We start from the raw sequence: 25588 nt of genomic DNA, 5'->3' as shown, positions 1-25588 counted from the left end.
CACATATATATAAACGTATTCTCCGTTGAGATATTGCAGCCGCTGCTGTGTCCAGGCCCAGGAGCCTTAGCACTGTGCTGTGATGTCACTCAATACCACTGACATCACTAGGTGTAAACAACATCTCTCCTTTGCTGTGTATGTGACTATGGAGCTGTTTGGTGATGTCGTCTATTATGGCCTTCATAGAAGCAACAGGAGATTGTTGCATCCATCTAGAACCCTCAGAACTACAGTGCTATGATGTCACTCACTTCCACAGGCCTTGCAGAGTGTAAACAACAACAACCCAGCTTTGTTGTGTATGTAACCATAGGGATTTGTGATGTCACCTAGAACCTTCACAGCAGCGACAGCTTTATGAGGAGCATCAGCACTGCTCTGCCTGAGCAGAACCATCACCGCCATAGGTTGTCAAATAACCCGGATTTAACCCACACAGGTAAGTCCAATGGGGTGCAGGCATGTCCTCTATGCTTACAGCTTCCCGTGGGTGTTGGTTTGATACCGTTTGGGGACAGCCAAGGAGGCATCTGCAGGCAACAAAGGTAGGTGTGTGCTTGTGTGTGTGTTTCCTATGCAGATCCTAAGCCCAGTGTCACATGCAAGTAGGAGGAGTAAGAAGGGTTCCTGGCAAATCCGGGTTATGGATTGCATTTAAAAAGGCCCCGTGGGAGTGCAATGGGCCCCTGTCTTGCTGCTTAGCAATAATGGTATGGGTTTAGGTTCTGCTGTGTGTACTGGTGGTTGACTGCCCCCCAGCCCAGAGTGTGCATGGAAAATTGTCTGGCAGCCTCCCTGACAGCAAGCAGTGATAGTGCCCATGAAGGGGACCTTGTTGGGCCCGCCCCTTTCACGGTTATCGCTTCTCGGCCTTTTGGCTAAGATCAAGTGTAGTATCTGTTCTTATCAGTTTAATATCTGATACGTCCCCTATCTGGGGACCATATATTAAATGGATTTTTGAGAACGGGGGCCGATTTCGAAGCTTGCTTCCGTCGCCCTATGCATTGACCCGATATGGCAGTATCTTCGGGTACAGTGCACCACCCCCTTACAGGGTTAAAAAGAAAGATTCCTACTTTCATTGCTACCTGCTTGCTGGCTAGCCAGCTAGCCAGCCCTGTGGGCCTTGCTGCTGCAGCCAAAAAACAAAAGGTGGTGCTGCTGCTGCTGCTTCTGCTTGTGTCTGGCCGCTGTTGGAGCGTCCAGGCACAGGACTTCTGCTGCTGCTGACTAAATGGCCTCCTTAATTGGATCATTTGAGTAGCCAGCACACCTGTGCAGGTAGGGCATGACATGATAGGCAGCTGCCTTGATAGCGGGTGGGTGCTGAATGTTCCTAATTGACAAAATAAGATTAATGCTTATGAAGAAATATAAAATCTCATCCCTTCCCCAATATCGCGCCACACCCCTACCCCTTAATTCCCTGGTTGAACTTGATGGACATATGTCTTTTTTCGACCGTACTAACTATGTAACTATGTAACATAACATGGGGGGGGTCTCCTGGCTGTTCACACAGGTGTGTCATTGCTGTACATTGACCATGCATTGCTTCTGTGGTATTGCAAAGGCAAAGACAAATGCTTCCAGCCATCCATTGCACTAATGGATTGGTCATCAGCTGGCTGTCTATGTCCCGCATCAATATAGACCAAAGTACAGAGGGTTAGGCTATGCTATTGTGCACCTACCTGATGCATCAGAAGGTGCGAGGCCCTTGCTAAATTCTGTGCACAGACTTTGAGATCTATACTTTAGACTGTATCTAAACCTGCTCCAACATGGACTGACATTCTGGCCTACTTTCAGCCGATGCGACTTGTCTGTCGCTGAACAGTCGCTTTTTATGTATTCAGCACCTATGTATAATGTTGTAAAAATGCTCTAGAAGCTAAAGTCGCAGAAATGTCACACATATTTGGCCTGCAACTTTCTGTGCGACAAATTCAGACAGGAAAAATCAGTATAAATCCTTAGAAAATTATCCCCCAGTGTCTCCATCTGCTGGCGGTATTGAATAAGCATTGCTGCACTGATGGGGTATGCATTAGACGAAAAAAAAGAAGAAAAAGAAGAATAATACGCCCAGAAAAGAGGCGAAAAGGAGAAAAACGTAAAAAAACGTGAAAAAAAAGTAAGAGGAAGAGAAGGGAAAAAAAGGTGGAAATGGGTTTAAAAGTGATTTCGGCGGAGAAATATATATATATATATATATATATATATATATATATATATATATATATATACGCGCACACACACACATATATATAAACGTATTCTCCGTTGAGATATTGCAGCCGCTGCTGTGTCCAGGCCCAGGAGCCTTAGCACTGTGCTGTGATGTCACTCAATACCACTGACATCACTAGGTGTAAACAACATCTCTCCTTTGCTGTGTATGTGACTATGGAGCTGTTTGGTGATGTCGTCTATTACGGCCTTCATAGAAGCAACAGGAGATTGTTGCATCCATCTAGAACCCTCAGAACTACAGTGCTATGATGTCACTCACTTCCACAGGCCTTGCAGAGTGTAAACAACAACAACCCAGCTTTGTTGTGTATGTAACCATAGGGATTTGTGATGTCACCTAGAACCTTCACAGCAGCGACAGCTTTATGAGGAGCATCAGCACTGCTCTGCCTGAGCAGAACCATCACCGCCATAGGTTGTCAAATAACCCGGATTTAACCCACACAGGTAAGTCCAATGGGGTGCAGGCATGTCCTCTATGCTTACAGCTTCCCGTGGGTGTTGGTTTGATACCGTTTGGGGACAGCCAAGGAGGCATCTGCAGGCAACAAAGGTAGGTGTGTGCTTGTGTGTGTGTTTCCTATGCAGATCCTAAGCCCAGTGTCACATGCAAGTAGGAGGAGTAAGAAGGGTTCCTGGCAAATCCGGGTTATGGATTGCATTTAAAAAGGCCCCGTGGGAGTGCAATGGGCCCCTGTCTTGCTGCTTAGCAATAATGGTATGGGTTTAGGTTCTGCTGTGTGTACTGGTGGTTGACTGCCCCCCAGCCCAGAGTGTGCATGGAAAATTGTCTGGCAGCCTCCCTGACAGCAAGCAGTGATAGTGCCCATGAAGGGGACCTTGTTGGGCCCGCCCCTTTCACGGTTATCGCTTCTCGGCCTTTTGGCTAAGATCAAGTGTAGTATCTGTTCTTATCAGTTTAATATCTGATACGTCCCCTATCTGGGGACCATATATTAAATGGATTTTTGAGAACGGGGGCCGATTTCGAAGCTTGCTTCCGTCGCCCTATGCATTGACCCGATATGGCAGTATCTTCGGGTACAGTGCACCACCCCCTTACAGGGTTAAAAAGAAAGATTCCTACTTTCATTGCTACCTGCTTGCTGGCTAGCCAGCTAGCCAGCCCTGTGGGCCTTGCTGCTGCAGCCAAAAAACAAAAGGTGGTGCTGCTGCTGCTGCTTCTGCTTGTGTCTGGCCGCTGTTGGAGCGTCCAGGCACAGGACTTCTGCTGCTGCTGACTAAATGGCCTCCTTAATTGGATCATTTGAGTAGCCAGCACACCTGTGCAGGTAGGGCATGACATGATAGGCAGCTGCCTTGATAGCGGGTGGGTGCTGAATGTTCCTAATTGACAAAATAAGATTAATGCTTATGAAGAAATATAAAATCTCATCCCTTCCCCAATATCGCGCCACACCCCTACCCCTTAATTCCCTGGTTGAACTTGATGGACATATGTCTTTTTTCGACCGTACTAACTATGTAACTATGTAACATAACATGGGGGGGGTCTCCTGGCTGTTCACACAGGTGTGTCATTGCTGTACATTGACCATGCATTGCTTCTGTGGTATTGCAAAGGCAAAGACAAATGCTTCCAGCCATCCATTGCACTAATGGATTGGTCATCAGCTGGCTGTCTATGTCCCGCATCAATATAGACCAAAGTACAGAGGGTTAGGCTATGCTATTGTGCACCTACCTGATGCATCAGAAGGTGCGAGGCCCTTGCTAAATTCTGTGCACAGACTTTGAGATCTATACTTTAGACTGTATCTAAACCTGCTCCAACATGGACTGACATTCTGGCCTACTTTCAGCCGATGCGACTTGTCTGTCGCTGAACAGTCGCTTTTTATGTATTCAGCACCTATGTATAATGTTGTAAAAATGCTCTAGAAGCTAAAGTCGCAGAAATGTCACACATATTTGGCCTGCAACTTTCTGTGCGACAAATTCAGACAGGAAAAATCAGTATAAATCCTTAGAAAATTATCCCCCAGTGTCTCCATCTGCTGGCGGTATTGAATAAGCATTGCTGCACTGATGGGGTATGCATTAGACGAAAAAAAAGAAGAAAAAGAAGAATAATACGCCCAGAAAAGAGGCGAAAAGGAGAAAAACGTAAAAAAACGTGAAAAAAAAGTAAGAGGAAGAGAAGGGAAAAAAAGGTGGAAATGGGTTTAAAAGTGATTTCGGCGGAGAAATATATATATATATATATATATATATATATATATATATACGCGCACACACACACATATATATAAACGTATTCTCCGTTGAGATATTGCAGCCGCTGCTGTGTCCAGGCCCAGGAGCCTTAGCACTGTGCTGTGATGTCACTCAATACCACTGACATCACTAGGTGTAAACAACATCTCTCCTTTGCTGTGTATGTGACTATGGAACTGTTTGGTGATGTCGTCTATTATGGCCTTCATAGAAGCAACAGGAGATTGTTGCATCCATCTAGAACCCTCAGAACTACAGTGCTATGATGTCACTCACTTCCACAGGCCTTGCAGAGTGTAAACAACAACAACCCAGCTTTGTTGTGTATGTAACCATAGGGATTTGTGATGTCACCTAGAACCTTCACAGCAGCGACAGCTTTATGAGGAGCATCAGCACTGCTCTGCCTGAGCAGAACCATCACCGCCATAGGTTGTCAAATAACCCGGATTTAACCCACACAGGTAAGTCCAATGGGGTGCAGGCATGTCCTCTATGCTTACAGCTTCCCGTGGGTGTTGGTTTGATACCGTTTGGGGACAGCCAAGGAGGCATCTGCAGGCAACAAAGGTAGGTGTGTGCTTGTGTGTGTGTTTCCTATGCAGATCCTAAGCCCAGTGTCACATGCAAGTAGGAGGAGTAAGAAGGGTTCCTGGCAAATCCGGGTTATGGATTGCATTTAAAAAGGCCCCGTGGGAGTGCAATGGGCCCCTGTCTTGCTGCTTAGCAATAATGGTATGGGTTTAGGTTCTGCTGTGTGTACTGGTGGTTGACTGCCCCCCAGCCCAGAGTGTGCATGGAAAATTGTCTGGCAGCCTCCCTGACAGCAAGCAGTGATAGTGCCCATGAAGGGGACCTTGTTGGGCCCGCCCCTTTCACGGTTATCGCTTCTCGGCCTTTTGGCTAAGATCAAGTGTAGTATCTGTTCTTATCAGTTTAATATCTGATACGTCCCCTATCTGGGGACCATATATTAAATGGATTTTTGAGAACGGGGGCCGATTTCGAAGCTTGCTTCCGTCGCCCTATGCATTGACCCGATATGGCAGTATCTTCGGGTACAGTGCACCACCCCCTTACAGGGTTAAAAAGAAAGATTCCTACTTTCATTGCTACCTGCTTGCTGGCTAGCCAGCTAGCCAGCCCTGTGGGCCTTGCTGCTGCAGCCAAAAAACAAAAGGTGGTGCTGCTGCTGCTGCTTCTGCTTGTGTCTGGCCGCTGTTGGAGCGTCCAGGCACAGGACTTCTGCTGCTGCTGACTAAATGGCCTCCTTAATTGGATCATTTGAGTAGCCAGCACACCTGTGCAGGTAGGGCATGACATGATAGGCAGCTGCCTTGATAGCGGGTGGGTGCTGAATGTTCCTAATTGACAAAATAAGATTAATGCTTATGAAGAAATATAAAATCTCATCCCTTCCCCAATATCGCGCCACACCCCTACCCCTTAATTCCCTGGTTGAACTTGATGGACATATGTCTTTTTTCGACCGTACTAACTATGTAACTATGTAACATAACATGGGGGGGGTCTCCTGGCTGTTCACACAGGTGTGTCATTGCTGTACATTGACCATGCATTGCTTCTGTGGTATTGCAAAGGCAAAGACAAATGCTTCCAGCCATCCATTGCACTAATGGATTGGTCATCAGCTGGCTGTCTATGTCCCGCATCAATATAGACCAAAGTACAGAGGGTTAGGCTATGCTATTGTGCACCTACCTGATGCATCAGAAGGTGCGAGGCCCTTGCTAAATTCTGTGCACAGACTTTGAGATCTATACTTTAGACTGTATCTAAACCTGCTCCAACATGGACTGACATTCTGGCCTACTTTCAGCCGATGCGACTTGTCTGTCGCTGAACAGTCGCTTTTTATGTATTCAGCACCTATGTATAATGTTGTAAAAATGCTCTAGAAGCTAAAGTCGCAGAAATGTCACACATATTTGGCCTGCAACTTTCTGTGCGACAAATTCAGACAGGAAAAATCAGTATAAATCCTTAGAAAATTATCCCCCAGTGTCTCCATCTGCTGGCGGTATTGAATAAGCATTGCTGCACTGATGGGGTATGCATTAGACGAAAAAAAAGAAGAAAAAGAAGAATAATACGCCCAGAAAAGAGGCGAAAAGGAGAAAAACGTAAAAAAACGTGAAAAAAAAGTAAGAGGAAGAGAAGGGAAAAAAAGGTGGAAATGGGTTTAAAAGTGATTTCGGCGGAGAAATATATATATATATATATATATATATATATATATATATACGCGCACACACACACATATATATAAACGTATTCTCCGTTGAGATATTGCAGCCGCTGCTGTGTCCAGGCCCAGGAGCCTTAGCACTGTGCTGTGATGTCACTCAATACCACTGACATCACTAGGTGTAAACAACATCTCTCCTTTGCTGTGTATGTGACTATGGAGCTGTTTGGTGATGTCGTCTATTATGGCCTTCATAGAAGCAACAGGAGATTGTTGCATCCATCTAGAACCCTCAGAACTACAGTGCTATGATGTCACTCACTTCCACAGGCCTTGCAGAGTGTAAACAACAACAACCCAGCTTTGTTGTGTATGTAACCATAGGGATTTGTGATGTCACCTAGAACCTTCACAGCAGCGACAGCTTTATGAGGAGCATCAGCACTGCTCTGCCTGAGCAGAACCATCACCGCCATAGGTTGTCAAATAACCCGGATTTAACCCACACAGGTAAGTCCAATGGGGTGCAGGCATGTCCTCTATGCTTACAGCTTCCCGTGGGTGTTGGTTTGATACCGTTTGGGGACAGCCAAGGAGGCATCTGCAGGCAACAAAGGTAGGTGTGTGCTTGTGTGTGTGTTTCCTATGCAGATCCTAAGCCCAGTGTCACATGCAAGTAGGAGGAGTAAGAAGGGTTCCTGGCAAATCCGGGTTATGGATTGCATTTAAAAAGGCCCCGTGGGAGTGCAATGGGCCCCTGTCTTGCTGCTTAGCAATAATGGTATGGGTTTAGGTTCTGCTGTGTGTACTGGTGGTTGACTGCCCCCCAGCCCAGAGTGTGCATGGAAAATTGTCTGGCAGCCTCCCTGACAGCAAGCAGTGATAGTGCCCATGAAGGGGACCTTGTTGGGCCCGCCCCTTTCACGGTTATCGCTTCTCGGCCTTTTGGCTAAGATCAAGTGTAGTATCTGTTCTTATCAGTTTAATATCTGATACGTCCCCTATCTGGGGACCATATATTAAATGGATTTTTGAGAACGGGGGCCGATTTCGAAGCTTGCTTCCGTCGCCCTATGCATTGACCCGATATGGCAGTATCTTCGGGTACAGTGCACCACCCCCTTACAGGGTTAAAAAGAAAGATTCCTACTTTCATTGCTACCTGCTTGCTGGCTAGCCAGCTAGCCAGCCCTGTGGGCCTTGCTGCTGCAGCCAAAAAACAAAAGGTGGTGCTGCTGCTGCTGCTTCTGCTTGTGTCTGGCCGCTGTTGGAGCGTCCAGGCACAGGACTTCTGCTGCTGCTGACTAAATGGCCTCCTTAATTGGATCATTTGAGTAGCCAGCACACCTGTGCAGGTAGGGCATGACATGATAGGCAGCTGCCTTGATAGCGGGTGGGTGCTGAATGTTCCTAATTGACAAAATAAGATTAATGCTTATGAAGAAATATAAAATCTCATCCCTTCCCCAATATCGCGCCACACCCCTACCCCTTAATTCCCTGGTTGAACTTGATGGACATATGTCTTTTTTCGACCGTACTAACTATGTAACTATGTAACATAACATGGGGGGGGTCTCCTGGCTGTTCACACAGGTGTGTCATTGCTGTACATTGACCATGCATTGCTTCTGTGGTATTGCAAAGGCAAAGACAAATGCTTCCAGCCATCCATTGCACTAATGGATTGGTCATCAGCTGGCTGTCTATGTCCCGCATCAATATAGACCAAAGTACAGAGGGTTAGGCTATGCTATTGTGCACCTACCTGATGCATCAGAAGGTGCGAGGCCCTTGCTAAATTCTGTGCACAGACTTTGAGATCTATACTTTAGACTGTATCTAAACCTGCTCCAACATGGACTGACATTCTGGCCTACTTTCAGCCGATGCGACTTGTCTGTCGCTGAACAGTCGCTTTTTATGTATTCAGCACCTATGTATAATGTTGTAAAAATGCTCTAGAAGCTAAAGTCGCAGAAATGTCACACATATTTGGCCTGCAACTTTCTGTGCGACAAATTCAGACAGGAAAAATCAGTATAAATCCTTAGAAAATTATCCCCCAGTGTCTCCATCTGCTGGCGGTATTGAATAAGCATTGCTGCACTGATGGGGTATGCATTAGACGAAAAAAAAGAAGAAAAAGAAGAATAATACGCCCAGAAAAGAGGCGAAAAGGAGAAAAACGTAAAAAAACGTGAAAAAAAAGTAAGAGGAAGAGAAGGGAAAAAAAGGTGGAAATGGGTTTAAAAGTGATTTCGGCGGAGAAATATATATATATATATATATATATATATATATATATATATATATATACGCGCACACACACACATATATATAAACGTATTCTCCGTTGAGATATTGCAGCCGCTGCTGTGTCCAGGCCCAGGAGCCTTAGCACTGTGCTGTGATGTCACTCAATACCACTGACATCACTAGGTGTAAACAACATCTCTCCTTTGCTGTGTATGTGACTATGGAGCTGTTTGGTGATGTCGTCTATTATGGCCTTCATAGAAGCAACAGGAGATTGTTGCATCCATCTAGAACCCTCAGAACTACAGTGCTATGATGTCACTCACTTCCACAGGCCTTGCAGAGTGTAAACAACAACAACCCAGCTTTGTTGTGTATGTAACCATAGGGATTTGTGATGTCACCTAGAACCTTCACAGCAGCGACAGCTTTATGAGGAGCATCAGCACTGCTCTGCCTGAGCAGAACCATCACCGCCATAGGTTGTCAAATAACCCGGATTTAACCCACACAGGTAAGTCCAATGGGGTGCAGGCATGTCCTCTATGCTTACAGCTTCCCGTGGGTGTTGGTTTGATACCGTTTGGGGACAGCCAAGGAGGCATCTGCAGGCAACAAAGGTAGGTGTGTGCTTGTGTGTGTGTTTCCTATGCAGATCCTAAGCCCAGTGTCACATGCAAGTAGGAGGAGTAAGAAGGGTTCCTGGCAAATCCGGGTTATGGATTGCATTTAAAAAGGCCCCGTGGGAGTGCAATGGGCCCCTGTCTTGCTGCTTAGCAATAATGGTATGGGTTTAGGTTCTGCTGTGTGTACTGGTGGTTGACTGCCCCCCAGCCCAGAGTGTGCATGGAAAATTGTCTGGCAGCCTCCCTGACAGCAAGCAGTGATAGTGCCCATGAAGGGGACCTTGTTGGGCCCGCCCCTTTCACGGTTATCGCTTCTCGGCCTTTTGGCTAAGATCAAGTGTAGTATCTGTTCTTATCAGTTTAATATCTGATACGTCCCCTATCTGGGGACCATATATTAAATGGATTTTTGAGAACGGGGGCCGATTTCGAAGCTTGCTTCCGTCGCCCTATGCATTGACCCGATATGGCAGTATCTTCGGGTACAGTGCACCACCCCCTTACAGGGTTAAAAAGAAAGATTCCTACTTTCATTGCTACCTGCTTGCTGGCTAGCCAGCTAGCCAGCCCTGTGGGCCTTGCTGCTGCAGCCAAAAAACAAAAGGTGGTGCTGCTGCTGCTGCTTCTGCTTGTGTCTGGCCGCTGTTGGAGCGTCCAGGCACAGGACTTCTGCTGCTGCTGACTAAATGGCCTCCTTAATTGGATCATTTGAGTAGCCAGCACACCTGTGCAGGTAGGGCATGACATGATAGGCAGCTGCCTTGATAGCGGGTGGGTGCTGAATGTTCCTAATTGACAAAATAAGATTAATGCTTATGAAGAAATATAAAATCTCATCCCTTCCCCAATATCGCGCCACACCCCTACCCCTTAATTCCCTGGTTGAACTTGATGGACATATGTCTTTTTTCGACCGTACTAACTATGTAACTATGTAACATAACATGGGGGGGGTCTCCTGGCTGTTCACACAGGTGTGTCATTGCTGTACATTGACCATGCATTGCTTCTGTGGTATTGCAAAGGCAAAGACAAATGCTTCCAGCCATCCATTGCACTAATGGATTGGTCATCAGCTGGCTGTCTATGTCCCGCATCAATATAGACCAAAGTACAGAGGGTTAGGCTATGCTATTGTGCACCTACCTGATGCATCAGAAGGTGCGAGGCCCTTGCTAAATTCTGTGCACAGACTTTGAGATCTATACTTTAGACTGTATCTAAACCTGCTCCAACATGGACTGACATTCTGGCCTACTTTCAGCCGATGCGACTTGTCTGTCGCTGAACAGTCGCTTTTTATGTATTCAGCACCTATGTATAATGTTGTAAAAATGCTCTAGAAGCTAAAGTCGCAGAAATGTCACACATATTTGGCCTGCAACTTTCTGTGCGACAAATTCAGACAGGAAAAATCAGTATAAATCCTTAGAAAATTATCCCCCAGTGTCTCCATCTGCTGGCGGTATTGAATAAGCATTGCTGCACTGATGGGGTATGCATTAGACGAAAAAAAAGAAGAAAAAGAAGAATAATACGCCCAGAAAAGAGGCGAAAAGGAGAAAAACGTAAAAAAACTTGAAAAAAAAGTAAGAGGAAGAGAAGGGAAAAAAAGGTGGAAATGGGTTTAAAAGTGATTTCGGCGGAGAAATATATATATATATATATATATATATATATATATATATATATATACGCGCACACACACACATATATATAAACGTATTCTCCGTTGAGATATTGCAGCCGCTGCTGTGTCCAGGCCCAGGAGCCTTAGCACTGTGCTGTGATGTCACTCAATACCACTGACATCACTAGGTGTAAACAACATCTCTCCTTTGCTGTGTATGTGACTATGGAGCTGTTTGGTGATGTCGTCTATTATGGCCTTCATAGAAGCAACAGGAGATTGTTGCATCCATCTAGAACCCTCAGAACTACAGTGCTATGATGTCACTCACTTCCACAGGCCTTGCAGAGTGTAAACAACAACAACCCAGCTTTGTTGTGTATGTAACCATAGGGATTTGTGATGTCACCTAGAACCTTCACAGCAGCGACAGCTTTATGAGGAGCATCAGCACTGCTCTGCCTGAGCAGAACCATCACCGCCATAGGTTGTCAAATAACCCGGATTTAACCCACACAGGTAAGTCCAATGGGGTGCAGGCATGTCCTCTATGCTTACAGCTTCCCGTGGGTGTTGGTTTGATACCGTTTGGGGACAGCCAAGGAGGCATCTGCAGGCAACAAAGGTAGGTGTGTGCTTGTGTGTGTGTTTCCTATGCAGATCCTAAGCCCAGTGTCACATGCAAGTAGGAGGAGTAAGAAGGGTTCCTGGCAAATCCGGGTTATGGATTGCATTTAAAAAGGCCCCGTGGGAGTGCAATGGGCCCCTGTCTTGCTGCTTAGCAATAATGGTATGGGTTTAGGTTCTGCTGTGTGTACTGGTGGTTGACTGCCCCCCAGCCCAGAGTGTGCATGGAAAATTGTCTGGCAGCCTCCCTGACAGCAAGCAGTGATAGTGCCCATGAAGGGGACCTTGTTGGGCCCGCCCCTTTCACGGTTATCGCTTCTCGGCCTTTTGGCTAAGATCAAGTGTAGTATCTGTTCTTATCAGTTTAATATCTGATACGTCCCCTATCTGGGGACCATATATTAAATGGATTTTTGAGAACGGGGGCCGATTTCGAAGCTTGCTTCCGTCGCCCTATGCATTGACCCGATATGGCAGTATCTTCGGGTACAGTGCACCACCCCCTTACAGGGTTAAAAAGAAAGATTCCTACTTTCATTGCTACCTGCTTGCTGGCTAGCCAGCTAGCCAGCCCTGTGGGCCTTGCTGCTGCAGCCAAAAAACAAAAGGTGGTGCTGCTGCTGCTGCTTCTGCTTGTGTCTGGCCGCTGTTGGAGCGTCCAGGCACAGGACTTCTGCTGCTGCTGACTAAATGGCCTCCTTAATTGGATCATTTGAGTAGCCAGCACACCTGTGCAGGTAGGGCATGACATGATAGGCAGCTGCCTTGATAGCGGGTGGGTGCTGAATGTTCCTAATTGACAAAATAAGATTAATGCTTATGAAGAAATATAAAATCTCATCCCTTCCCCAATATCGCGCCACACCCCTACCCCTTAATTCCCTGGTTGAACTTGATGGACATATGTCTTTTTTCGACCGTACTAACTATGTAACTATGTAACATAACATGGGGGGGGTCTCCTGGCTGTTCACACAGGTGTGTCATTGCTGTACATTGACCATGCATTGCTTCTGTGGTATTGCAAAGGCAAAGACAAATGCTTCCAGCCATCCATTGCACTAATGGATTGGTCATCAGCTGGCTGTCTATGTCCCGCATCAATATAGACCAAAGTACAGAGGGTTAGGCTATGCTATTGTGCACCTACCTGATGCATCAGAAGGTGCGAGGCCCTTGCTAAATTCTGTGCACAGACTTTGAGATCTATACTTTAGACTGTATCTAAACCTGCTCCAACATGGACTGACATTCTGGCCTACTTTCAGCCGATGCGACTTGTCTGTCGCTGAACAGTCGCTTTTTATGTATTCAGCACCTATGTATAATGTTGTAAAAATGCTCTAGAAGCTAAAGTCGCAGAAATGTCACACATATTTGGCCTGCAACTTTCTGTGCGACAAATTCAGACAGGAAAAATCAGTATAAATCCTTAGAAAATTATCCCCCAGTGTCTCCATCTGCTGGCGGTATTGAATAAGCATTGCTGCACTGATGGGGTATGCATTAGACGAAAAAAAAGAAGAAAAAGAAGAATAATACGCCCAGAAAAGAGGCGAAAAGGAGAAAAACGTAAAAAAACTTGAAAAAAAAGTAAGAGGAAGAGAAGGGAAAAAAAGGTGGAAATGGGTTTAAAAGTGATTTCGGCGGAGAAATATATATATATATATATATATATATATATATATATATATATATATATACGCGCACACACACACATATATATAAACGTATTCTCCGTTGAGATATTGCAGCCGCTGCTGTGTCCAGGCCCAGGAGCCTTAGCACTGTGCTGTGATGTCACTCAATACCACTGACATCACTAGGTGTAAACAACATCTCTCCTTTGCTGTGTATGTGACTATGGAGCTGTTTGGTGATGTCGTCTATTATGGCCTTCATAGAAGCAACAGGAGATTGTTGCATCCATCTAGAACCCTCAGAACTACAGTGCTATGATGTCACTCACTTCCACAGGCCTTGCAGAGTGTAAACAACAACAACCCAGCTTTGTTGTGTATGTAACCATAGGGATTTGTGATGTCACCTAGAACCTTCACAGCAGCGACAGCTTTATGAGGAGCATCAGCACTGCTCTGCCTGAGCAGAACCATCACCGCCATAGGTTGTCAAATAACCCGGATTTAACCCACACAGGTAAGTCCAATGGGGTGCAGGCATGTCCTCTATGCTTACAGCTTCCCGTGGGTGTTGGTTTGATACCGTTTGGGGACAGCCAAGGAGGCATCTGCAGGCAACAAAGGTAGGTGTGTGCTTGTGTGTGTGTTTCCTATGCAGATCCTAAGCCCAGTGTCACATGCAAGTAGGAGGAGTAAGAAGGGTTCCTGGCAAATCCGGGTTATGGATTGCATTTAAAAAGGCCCCGTGGGAGTGCAATGGGCCCCTGTCTTGCTGCTTAGCAATAATGGTATGGGTTTAGGTTCTGCTGTGTGTACTGGTGGTTGACTGCCCCCCAGCCCAGAGTGTGCATGGAAAATTGTCTGGCAGCCTCCCTGACAGCAAGCAGTGATAGTGCCCATGAAGGGGACCTTGTTGGGCCCGCCCCTTTCACGGTTATCGCTTCTCGGCCTTTTGGCTAAGATCAAGTGTAGTATCTGTTCTTATCAGTTTAATATCTGATACGTCCCCTATCTGGGGACCATATATTAAATGGATTTTTGAGAACGGGGGCCGATTTCGAAGCTTGCTTCCGTCGCCCTATGCATTGACCCGATATGGCAGTATCTTCGGGTACAGTGCACCACCCCCTTACAGGGTTAAAAAGAAAGATTCCTACTTTCATTGCTACCTGCTTGCTGGCTAGCCAGCTAGCCAGCCCTGTGGGCCTTGCTGCTGCAGCCAAAAAACAAAAGGTGGTGCTGCTGCTGCTGCTTCTGCTTGTGTCTGGCCGCTGTTGGAGCGTCCAGGCACAGGACTTCTGCTGCTGCTGACTAAATGGCCTCCTTAATTGGATCATTTGAGTAGCCAGCACACCTGTGCAGGTAGGGCATGACATGATAGGCAGCTGCCTTGATAGCGGGTGGGTGCTGAATGTTCCTAATTGACAAAATAAGATTAATGCTTATGAAGAAATATAAAATCTCATCCCTTCCCCAATATCGCGCCACACCCCTACCCCTTAATTCCCTGGTTGAACTTGATGGACATATGTCTTTTTTCGACCGTACTAACTATGTAACTATGTAACATAACATGGGGGGGGTCTCCTGGCTGTTCACACAGGTGTGTCATTGCTGTACATTGACCATGCATTGCTTCTGTGGTATTGCAAAGGCAAAGACAAATGCTTCCAGCCATCCATTGCACTAATGGATTGGTCATCAGCTGGCTGTCTATGTCCCGCATCAATATAGACCAAAGTACAGAGGGTTAGGCTATGCTATTGTGCACCTACCTGATGCATCAGAAGGTGCGAGGCCCTTGCTAAATTCTGTGCACAGACTTTGAGATCTATACTTTAGACTGTATCTAAACCTGCTCCAACATGGACTGACATTCTGGCCTACTTTCAGCCGATGCGACTTGTCTGTCGCTGAACAGTCGCTTTTTATGTATTCAGCACCTATGTATAATGTTGTAAAAATGCTCTAGAAGCTAAAGTCGCAGAAATGTCACACATATTTGGCCTGCAACTTTCTGTGCGACAAATTCAGACAGGAAAAATCAGTATAAATCCTTAGAAAATTATCCCCCAGTGTCTCCATCTGCTGGCGGTATTGAATAAGCATTGCTGCACTGATGGGGTATGCATTAGACGAAAAAAAAGAAGAAAAAGAAGAATAATACGCCCAGAAAAGAGGCGAAAAGGAGAAAAACGTAAAAAAACGTGAAAAAAAAGTAAGAGGAAGAGAAGGGAAAAAAAGGTGGAAATGGGTTTAAAAGTGATTTCGGCGGAGAAATATATATATATATATATATATATATATATGTATATATATATATATATATACGCGCACACACACACATATATATAAACGTATTCTCCGTTGAGATATTGCAGCCGCTGCTGTGTCCAGGCCCAGGAGCCTTAGCACTGTGCTGTGATGTCACTCAATACCACTGACATCACTAGGTGTAAACAACATCTCTCCTTTGCTGTGTATGTGACTATGGAGCTGTTTGGTGATGTCGTCTATTATGGCCTTCATAGAAGCAACAGGAGATTGTTGCATCCATCTAGAACCCTCAGAACTACAGTGCTATGATGTCACTCACTTCCACAGGCCTTGCAGAGTGTAAACAACAACAACCCAGCTTTGTTGTGTATGTAACCATAGGGATTTGTGATGTCACCTAGAACCTTCACAGCAGCGACAGCTTTATGAGGAGCATCAGCACTGCTCTGCCTGAGCAGAACCATCACCGCCATAGGTTGTCAAATAACCCGGATTTAACCCACACAGGTAAGTCCAATGGGGTGCAGGCATGTCCTCTATGCTTACAGCTTCCCGTGGGTGTTGGTTTGATACCGTTTGGGGACAGCCAAGGAGGCATCTGCAGGCAACAAAGGTAGGTGTGTGCTTGTGTGTGTGTTTCCTATGCAGATCCTAAGCCCAGTGTCACATGCAAGTAGGAGGAGTAAGAAGGGTTCCTGGCAAATCCGGGTTATGGATTGCATTTAAAAAGGCCCCGTGGGAGTGCAATGGGCCCCTGTCTTGCTGCTTAGCAATAATGGTATGGGTTTAGGTTCTGCTGTGTGTACTGGTGGTTGACTGCCCCCCAGCCCAGAGTGTGCATGGAAAATTGTCTGGCAGCCTCCCTGACAGCAAGCAGTGATAGTGCCCATGAAGGGGACCTTGTTGGGCCCGCCCCTTTCACGGTTATCGCTTCTCGGCCTTTTGGCTAAGATCAAGTGTAGTATCTGTTCTTATCAGTTTAATATCTGATACGTCCCCTATCTGGGGACCATATATTAAATGGATTTTTGAGAACGGGGGCCGATTTCGAAGCTTGCTTCCGTCGCCCTATGCATTGACCCGATATGGCAGTATCTTCGGGTACAGTGCACCACCCCCTTACAGGGTTAAAAAGAAAGATTCCTACTTTCATTGCTACCTGCTTGCTGGCTAGCCAGCTAGCCAGCCCTGTGGGCCTTGCTGCTGCAGCCAAAAAACAAAAGGTGGTGCTGCTGCTGCTGCTTCTGCTTGTGTCTGGCCGCTGTTGGAGCGTCCAGGCACAGGACTTCTGCTGCTGCTGACTAAATGGCCTCCTTAATTGGATCATTTGAGTAGCCAGCACACCTGTGCAGGTAGGGCATGACATGATAGGCAGCTGCCTTGATAGCGGGTGGGTGCTGAATGTTCCTAATTGACAAAATAAGATTAATGCTTATGAAGAAATATAAAATCTCATCCCTTCCCCAATATCGCGCCACACCCCTACCCCTTAATTCCCTGGTTGAACTTGATGGACATATGTCTTTTTTCGACCGTACTAACTATGTAACTATGTAACATAACATGGGGGGGGTCTCCTGGCTGTTCACACAGGTGTGTCATTGCTGTACATTGACCATGCATTGCTTCTGTGGTATTGCAAAGGCAAAGACAAATGCTTCCAGCCATCCATTGCACTAATGGATTGGTCATCAGCTGGCTGTCTATGTCCCGCATCAATATAGACCAAAGTACAGAGGGTTAGGCTATGCTATTGTGCACCTACCTGATGCATCAGAAGGTGCGAGGCCCTTGCTAAATTCTGTGCACAGACTTTGAGATCTATACTTTAGACTGTATCTAAACCTGCTCCAACATGGACTGACATTCTGGCCTACTTTCAGCCGATGCGACTTGTCTGTCGCTGAACAGTCGCTTTTTATGTATTCAGCACCTATGTATAATGTTGTAAAAATGCTCTAGAAGCTAAAGTCGCAGAAATGTCACACATATTTGGCCTGCAACTTTCTGTGCGACAAATTCAGACAGGAAAAATCAGTATAAATCCTTAGAAAATTATCCCCCAGTGTCTCCATCTGCTGGCGGTATTGAATAAGCATTGCTGCACTGATGGGGTATGCATTAGACGAAAAAAAAGAAGAAAAAGAAGAATAATACGCCCAGAAAAGAGGCGAAAAGGAGAAAAACGTAAAAAAACGTGAAAAAAAAGTAAGAGGAAGAGAAGGGAAAAAAAGGTGGAAATGGGTTTAAAAGTGATTTCGGCGGAGAAATATATATATATATATATATATATATATATATATATATATATATATATATATATATATACACGCGCACACACACACATATATATAAACGTATTCTCCGTTGAGATATTGCAGCCGCTGCTGTGTCCAGGCCCAGGAGCCTTAGCACTGTGCTGTGATGTCACTCAATACCACTGACATCACTAGGTGTAAACAACATCTCTCCTTTGCTGTGTATGTGACTATGGAGCTGTTTGGTGATGTCGTCTATTATGGCCTTCATAGAAGCAACAGGAGATTGTTGCATCCATCTAGAACCCTCAGAACTACAGTGCTATGATGTCACTCACTTCCACAGGCCTTGCAGAGTGTAAACAACAACAACCCAGCTTTGTTGTGTATGTAACCATAGGGATTTGTGATGTCACCTAGAACCTTCACAGCAGCGACAGCTTTATGAGGAGCATCAGCACTGCTCTGCCTGAGCAGAACCATCACCGCCATAGGTTGTCAAATAACCCGGATTTAACCCACACAGGTAAGTCCAATGGGGTGCAGGCATGTCCTCTATGCTTACAGCTTCCCGTGGGTGTTGGTTTGATACCGTTTGGGGACAGCCAAGGAGGCATCTGCAGGCAACAAAGGTAGGTGTGTGCTTGTGTGTGTGTTTCCTATGCAGATCCTAAGCCCAGTGTCACATGCAAGTAGGAGGAGTAAGAAGGGTTCCTGGCAAATCCGGGTTATGGATTGCATTTAAAAAGGCCCCGTGGGAGTGCAATGGGCCCCTGTCTTGCTGCTTAGCAATAATGGTATGGGTTTAGGTTCTGCTGTGTGTACTGGTGGTTGACTGCCCCCCAGCCCAGAGTGTGCATGGAAAATTGTCTGGCAGCCTCCCTGACAGCAAGCAGTGATAGTGCCCATGAAGGGGACCTTGTTGGGCCCGCCCCTTTCATGGTTATCGCTTCTCGGCCTTTTGGCTAAGATCAAGTGTAGTATCTGTTCTTATCAGTTTAATATCTGATACGTCCCCTATCTGGGGACCATATATTAAATGGATTTTTGAGAACGGGGGCCGATTTCGAAGCTTGCTTCCGTCGCCCTATGCATTGACCCGATATGGCAGTATCTTCGGGTACAGTGCACCACCCCCTTACAGGGTTAAAAAGAAAGATTCCTACTTTCATTGCTACCTGCTTGCTGGCTAGCCAGCTAGCCAGCCCTGTGGGCCTTGCTGCTGCAGCCAAAAAACAAAAGGTGGTGCTGCTGCTGCTGCTTCTGCTTGTGTCTGGCCGCTGTTGGAGCGTCCAGGCACAGGACTTCTGCTGCTGCTGACTAAATGGCCTCCTTAATTGGATCATTTGAGTAGCCAGCACACCTGTGCAGGTAGGGCATGACATGATAGGCAGCTGCCTTGATAGCGGGTGGGTGCTGAATGTTCCTAATTGACAAAATAAGATTAATGCTTATGAAGAAATATAAAATCTCATCCCTTCCCCAATATCGCGCCACACCCCTACCCCTTAATTCCCTGGTTGAACTTGATGGACATATGTCTTTTTTCGACCGTACTAACTATGTAACTATGTAACATAACATGGGGGGGGTCTCCTGGCTGTTCACACAGGTGTGTCATTGCTGTACATTGACCATGCATTGCTTCTGTGGTATTGCAAAGGCAAAGACAAATGCTTCCAGCCATCCATTGCACTAATGGATTGGTCATCAGCTGGCTGTCTATGTCCCGCATCAATATAGACCAAAGTACAGAGGGTTAGGCTATGCTATTGTGCACCTACCTGATGCATCAGAAGGTGCGAGGCCCTTGCTAAATTCTGTGCACAGACTTTGAGATCTATACTTTAGACTGTATCTAAACCTGCTCCAACATGGACTGACATTCTGGCCTACTTTCAGCCGATGCGACTTGTCTGTCGCTGAACAGTCGCTTTTTATGTATTCAGCACCTATGTATAATGTTGTAAAAATGCTCTAGAAGCTAAAGTCGCAGAAATGTCACACATATTTGGCCTGCAACTTTCTGTGCGACAAATTCAGACAGGAAAAATCAGTATAAATCCTTAGAAAATTATCCCCCAGTGTCTCCATCTGCTGGCGGTATTGAATAAGCATTGCTGCACTGATGGGGTATGCATTAGACGAAAAAAAAGAAGAAAAAGAAGAATAATACGCCCAGAAAAGAGGCGAAAAGGAGAAAAACGTAAAAAAACGTGAAAAAAAGTAAGAGGAAGAGAAGGGAAAAAAAGGTGGAAATGGGTTTAAAAGTGATTTCGGCGGAGAAATATATATATATATATATATATATATATATATATATATATATATATATATACGCGCACACACACACATATATATAAACGTATTCTCCGTTGAGATATTGCAGCCGCTGCTGTGTCCAGGCCCAGGAGCCTTAGCACTGTGCTGTGATGTCACTCAATACCACTGACATCACTAGGTGTAAACAACATCTCTCCTTTGCTGTGTATGTGACTATGGAGCTGTTTGGTGATGTCGTCTATTATGGCCTTCATAGAAGCAACAGGAGATTGTTGCATCCATCTAGAACCCTCAGAACTACAGTGCTATGATGTCACTCACTTCCACAGGCCTTGCAGAGTGTAAACAACAACAACCCAGCTTTGTTGTGTATGTAACCATAGGGATTTGTGATGTCACCTAGAACCTTCACAGCAGCGACAGCTTTATGAGGAGCATCAGCACTGCTCTGCCTGAGCAGAACCATCACCGCCATAGGTTGTCAAATAACCCGGATTTAACCCACACAGGTAAGTCCAATGGGGTGCAGGCATGTCCTCTATGCTTACAGCTTCCCGTGGGTGTTGGTTTGATACCGTTTGGGGACAGCCAAGGAGGCATCTGCAGGCAACAAAGGTAGGTGTGTGCTTGTGTGTGTGTTTCCTATGCAGATCCTAAGCCCAGTGTCACATGCAAGTAGGAGGAGTAAGAAGGGTTCCTGGCAAATCCGGGTTATGGATTGCATTTAAAAAGGCCCCGTGGGAGTGCAATGGGCCCCTGTCTTGCTGCTTAGCAATAATGGTATGGGTTTAGGTTCTGCTGTGTGTACTGGTGGTTGACTGCCCCCCAGCCCAGAGTGTGCATGGAAAATTGTCTGGCAGCCTCCCTGACAGCAAGCAGTGATAGTGCCCATGAAGGGGACCTTGTTGGGCCCGCCCCTTTCACGGTTATCGCTTCTCGGCCTTTTGGCTAAGATCAAGTGTAGTATCTGTTCTTATCAGTTTAATATCTGATACGTCCCCTATCTGGGGACCATATATTAAATGGATTTTTGAGAACGGGGGCCGATTTCGAAGCTTGCTTCCGTCGCCCTATGCATTGACCCGATATGGCAGTATCTTCGGGTACAGTGCACCACCCCCTTACAGGATTAAAAAGAAAGATTCCTACTTTCATTGCTACCTGCTTGCTGGCTAGCCAGCTAGCCAGCCCTGTGGGCCTTGCTGCTGCAGCCAAAAAACAAAAGGTGGTGCTGCTGCTGCTGCTTCTGCTTGTGTCTGGCCGCTGTTGGAGCGTCCAGGCACAGGACTTCTGCTGCTGCTGACTAAATGGCCTCCTTAATTGGATCATTTGAGTAGCCAGCACACCTGTGCAGGTAGGGCATGACATGATAGGCAGCTGCCTTGATAGCGGGTGGGTGCTGAATGTTCCTAATTGACAAAATAAGATTAATGCTTATGAAGAAATATAAAATCTCATCCCTTCCCCAATATCGCGCCACACCCCTACCCCTTAATTCCCTGGTTGAACTTGATGGACATATGTCTTTTTTCGACCGTACTAACTATGTAACTATGTAACATAACATGGGGGGGGTCTCCTGGCTGTTCACACAGGTGTGTCATTGCTGTACATTGACCATGCATTGCTTCTGTGGTATTGCAAAGGCAAAGACAAATGCTTCCAGCCATCCATTGCACTAATGGATTGGTCATCAGCTGGCTGTCTATGTCCCGCATCAATATAGACCAAAGTACAGAGGGTTAGGCTATGCTATTGTGCACCTACCTGATGCATCAGAAGGTGCGAGGCCCTTGCTAAATTCTGTGCACAGACTTTGAGATCTATACTTTAGACTGTATCTAAACCTGCTCCAACATGGACTGACATTCTGGCCTACTTTCAGCTGATGCGACTTGTCTGTCGCTGAACAGTCGCTTTTTATGTATTCAGCACCTATGTATAATGTTGTAAAAATGCTCTAGAAGCTAAAGTCGCAGAAATGTCACACATATTTGGCCTGCAACTTTCTGTGCGACAAATTCAGACAGGAAAAATCAGTATAAATCCTTAGAAAATTATCCCCCAGTGTCTCCATCTGCTGGCGGTATTGAATAAGCATTGCTGCACTGATGGGGTATGCATTAGACGAAAAAAAAGAAGAAAAAGAAGAATAATACGCCCAGAAAAGAGGCGAAAAGGAGAAAAACGTAAAAAAACGTGAAAAAAAAGTAAGAGGAAGAGAAGGGAAAAAAAGGTGGAAATGGGTTTAAAAGTGATTTCGGCGGAGAAATATATATATATATATATATATATATATATATATATATATATATATACGCGCACACACACACATATATATAAACGTATTCTCCGTTGAGATATTGCAGCCGCTGCTGTGTCCAGGCCCAGGAGCCTTAGCACTGTGCTGTGATGTCACTCAATACCACTGACATCACTAGGTGTAAACAACATCTCTCCTTTGCTGTGTATGTGACTATGGAGCTGTTTGGTGATGTCGTCTATTATGGCCTTCATAGAAGCAACAGGAGATTGTTGCATCCATCTAGAACCCTCAGAACTACAGTGCTATGATGTCACTCACTTCCACAGGCCTTGCAGAGTGTAAACAACAACAACCCAGCTTTGTTGTGTATGTAACCATAGGGATTTGTGATGTCACCTAGAACCTTCACAGCAGCGACAGCTTTATGAGGAGCATCAGCACTGCTCTGCCTGAGCAGAACCATCACCGCCATAGGTTGTCAAATAACCCGGATTTAACCCACACAGGTAAGTCCAATGGGGTGCAGGCATGTCCTCTATGCTTACAGCTTCCCGTGGGTGTTGGTTTGATACCGTTTGGGGACAGCCAAGGAGGCATCTGCAGGCAACAAAGGTAGGTGTGTGCTTGTGTGTGTGTTTCCTATGCAGATCCTAAGCCCAGTGTCACATGCAAGTAGGAGGAGTAAGAAGGGTTCCTGGCAAATCCGGGTTATGGATTGCATTTAAAAAGGCCCCGTGGGAGTGCAATGGGCCCCTGTCTTGCTGCTTAGCAATAATGGTATGGGTTTAGGTTCTGCTGTGTGTACTGGTGGTTGACTGCCCCCCAGCCCAGAGTGTGCATGGAAAATTGTCTGGCAGCCTCCCTGACAGCAAGCAGTGATAGTGCCCATGAAGGGGACCTTGTTGGGCCCGCCCCTTTCACGGTTATCGCTTCTCGGCCTTTTGGCTAAGATCAAGTGTAGTATCTGTTCTTATCAGTTTAATATCTGATACGTCCCCTATCTGGGGACCATATATTAAATGGATTTTTGAGAACGGGGGCCGATTTCGAAGCTTGCTTCCGTCGCCCTATGCATTGACCCGATATGGCAGTATCTTCGGGTACAGTGCACCACCCCCTTACAGGGTTAAAAAGAAAGATTCCTACTTTCATTGCTACCTGCTTGCTGGCTAGCCAGCTAGCCAGCCCTGTGGGCCTTGCTGCTGCAGCCAAAAAACAAAAGGTGGTGCTGCTGCTGCTGCTTCTGCTTGTGTCTGGCCGCTGTTGGAGCGTCCAGGCACAGGACTTCTGCTGCTGCTGACTAAATGGCCTCCTTAATTGGATCATTTGAGTAGCCAGCACACCTGTGCAGGTAGGGCATGACATGATAGGCAGCTGCCTTGATAGCGGGTGGGTGCTGAATGTTCCTAATTGACAAAATAAGATTAATGCTTATGAAGAAATATAAAATCTCATCCCTTCCCCAATATCGCGCCACACCCCTACCCCTTAATTCCCTGGTTGAACTTGATGGACATATGTCTTTTTTCGACCGTACTAACTATGTAACTATGTAACATAACATGGGGGGGGTCTCCTGGCTGTTCACACAGGTGTGTCATTGCTGTACATTGACCATGCATTGCTTCTGTGGTATTGCAAAGGCAAAGACAAATGCTTCCAGCCATCCATTGCACTAATGGATTGGTCATCAGCTGGCTGTCTATGTCCCGCATCAATATAGACCAAAGTACAGAGGGTTAGGCTATGCTATTGTGCACCTACCTGATGCATCAGAAGGTGCGAGGCCCTTGCTAAATTCTGTGCACAGACTTTGAGATCTATACTTTAGACTGTATCTAAACCTGCTCCAACATGGACTGACATTCTGGCCTACTTTCAGCCGATGCGACTTGTCTGTCGCTGAACAGTCGCTTTTTATGTATTCAGCACCTATGTATAATGTTGTAAAAATGCTCTAGAAGCTAAAGTCGCAGAAATGTCACACATATTTGGCCTGCAACTTTCTGTGCGACAAATTCAGACAGGAAAAATCAGTATAAATCCTTAGAAAATTATCCCCCAGTGTCTCCATCTGCTGGCGGTATTGAATAAGCATTGCTGCACTGATGGGGTATGCATTAGACGAAAAAAAAGAAGAAAAAGAAGAATAATACGCCCAGAAAAGAGGCGAAAAGGAGAAAAACGTAAAAAAACGTGAAAAAAAAGTAAGAGGAAGAGAAGGGAAAAAAAGGTGGAAATGGGTTTAAAAGTGATTTCGGCGGAGAAATATATATATATATATATATATATATATATATATATATATATATATACGCGCACACACACACATATATATAAACGTATTCTCCGTTGAGATATTGCAGCCGCTGCTGTGTCCAGGCCCAGGAGCCTTAGCACTGTGCTGTGATGTCACTCAATACCACTGACATCACTAGGTGTAAACAACATCTCTCCTTTGCTGTGTATGTGACTATGGAGCTGTTTGGTGATGTCGTCTATTATGGCCTTCATAGAAGCAACAGGAGATTGTTGCATCCATCTAGAACCCTCAGAACTACAGTGCTATGATGTCACTCACTTCCACAGGCCTTGCAGAGTGTAAACAACAACAACCCAGCTTTGTTGTGTATGTAACCATAGGGATTTGTGATGTCACCTAGAACCTTCACAGCAGCGACAGCTTTATGAGGAGCATCAGCACTGCTCTGCCTGAGCAGAACCATCACCGCCATAGGTTGTCAAATAACCCGGATTTAACCCACACAGGTAAGTCCAATGGGGTGCAGGCATGTCCTCTATGCTTACAGCTTCCCGTGGGTGTTGGTTTGATACCGTTTGGGGACAGCCAAGGAGGCATCTGCAGGCAACAAAGGTAGGTGTGTGCTTGTGTGTGTGTTTCCTATGCAGATCCTAAGCCCAGTGTCACATGCAAGTAGGAGGAGTAAGAAGGGTTCCTGGCAAATCCGGGTTATGGATTGCATTTAAAAAGGCCCCGTGGGAGTGCAATGGG

General features: G+C 45.8%; 11 non-coding genes across 11 annotated transcripts; all 11 read left to right on the top strand.

Annotated features, from left to right (window-relative positions):
* Positions 1-861: 861 nt before the first annotated feature.
* Positions 862-1052, top strand: LOC130302787 (U2 spliceosomal RNA). Its single transcript, XR_008852945.1, has one exon. It is a non-coding gene; the product is annotated as a U2 spliceosomal RNA (small nuclear RNA).
* Positions 1053-3128: 2076 nt separating this feature from the next.
* On the top strand, positions 3129-3319 carry LOC130302786 (U2 spliceosomal RNA). Its single transcript, XR_008852944.1, has one exon. It is a non-coding gene; the product is annotated as a U2 spliceosomal RNA (small nuclear RNA).
* Positions 3320-5383: 2064 nt separating this feature from the next.
* LOC130302785 (U2 spliceosomal RNA) lies at positions 5384-5574 on the top strand. Its single transcript, XR_008852943.1, has one exon. It is a non-coding gene; the product is annotated as a U2 spliceosomal RNA (small nuclear RNA).
* A 2064-nt stretch (positions 5575-7638) lies between these two features.
* Positions 7639-7829, top strand: LOC130302784 (U2 spliceosomal RNA). Its single transcript, XR_008852942.1, has one exon. It is a non-coding gene; the product is annotated as a U2 spliceosomal RNA (small nuclear RNA).
* A 2072-nt stretch (positions 7830-9901) lies between these two features.
* On the top strand, positions 9902-10092 carry LOC130302783 (U2 spliceosomal RNA). The gene has a single exon (XR_008852941.1). It is a non-coding gene; the product is annotated as a U2 spliceosomal RNA (small nuclear RNA).
* A 2070-nt stretch (positions 10093-12162) lies between these two features.
* LOC130302782 (U2 spliceosomal RNA) lies at positions 12163-12353 on the top strand. Its single transcript, XR_008852940.1, has one exon. It is a non-coding gene; the product is annotated as a U2 spliceosomal RNA (small nuclear RNA).
* A 2074-nt stretch (positions 12354-14427) lies between these two features.
* On the top strand, positions 14428-14618 carry LOC130302781 (U2 spliceosomal RNA). Its single transcript, XR_008852939.1, has one exon. It is a non-coding gene; the product is annotated as a U2 spliceosomal RNA (small nuclear RNA).
* Positions 14619-16694: 2076 nt separating this feature from the next.
* Positions 16695-16885, top strand: LOC130302780 (U2 spliceosomal RNA). The gene has a single exon (XR_008852937.1). It is a non-coding gene; the product is annotated as a U2 spliceosomal RNA (small nuclear RNA).
* Positions 16886-18971: 2086 nt separating this feature from the next.
* LOC130302779 (U2 spliceosomal RNA) lies at positions 18972-19162 on the top strand. Its single transcript, XR_008852936.1, has one exon. It is a non-coding gene; the product is annotated as a U2 spliceosomal RNA (small nuclear RNA).
* A 2075-nt stretch (positions 19163-21237) lies between these two features.
* Positions 21238-21428, top strand: LOC130302778 (U2 spliceosomal RNA). The gene has a single exon (XR_008852935.1). It is a non-coding gene; the product is annotated as a U2 spliceosomal RNA (small nuclear RNA).
* A 2072-nt stretch (positions 21429-23500) lies between these two features.
* LOC130302775 (U2 spliceosomal RNA) lies at positions 23501-23691 on the top strand. Its single transcript, XR_008852933.1, has one exon. It is a non-coding gene; the product is annotated as a U2 spliceosomal RNA (small nuclear RNA).
* Positions 23692-25588: the final 1897 nt, after the last annotated feature.

This window comes from Hyla sarda, unplaced genomic scaffold (genome assembly GCF_029499605.1).
Source record: "Hyla sarda isolate aHylSar1 unplaced genomic scaffold, aHylSar1.hap1 scaffold_1181, whole genome shotgun sequence".
Taxonomy (NCBI): Eukaryota; Metazoa; Chordata; class Amphibia; order Anura; family Hylidae; genus Hyla; species Hyla sarda.
This window is presented reverse-complemented; position numbering and strand designations above follow the sequence as displayed.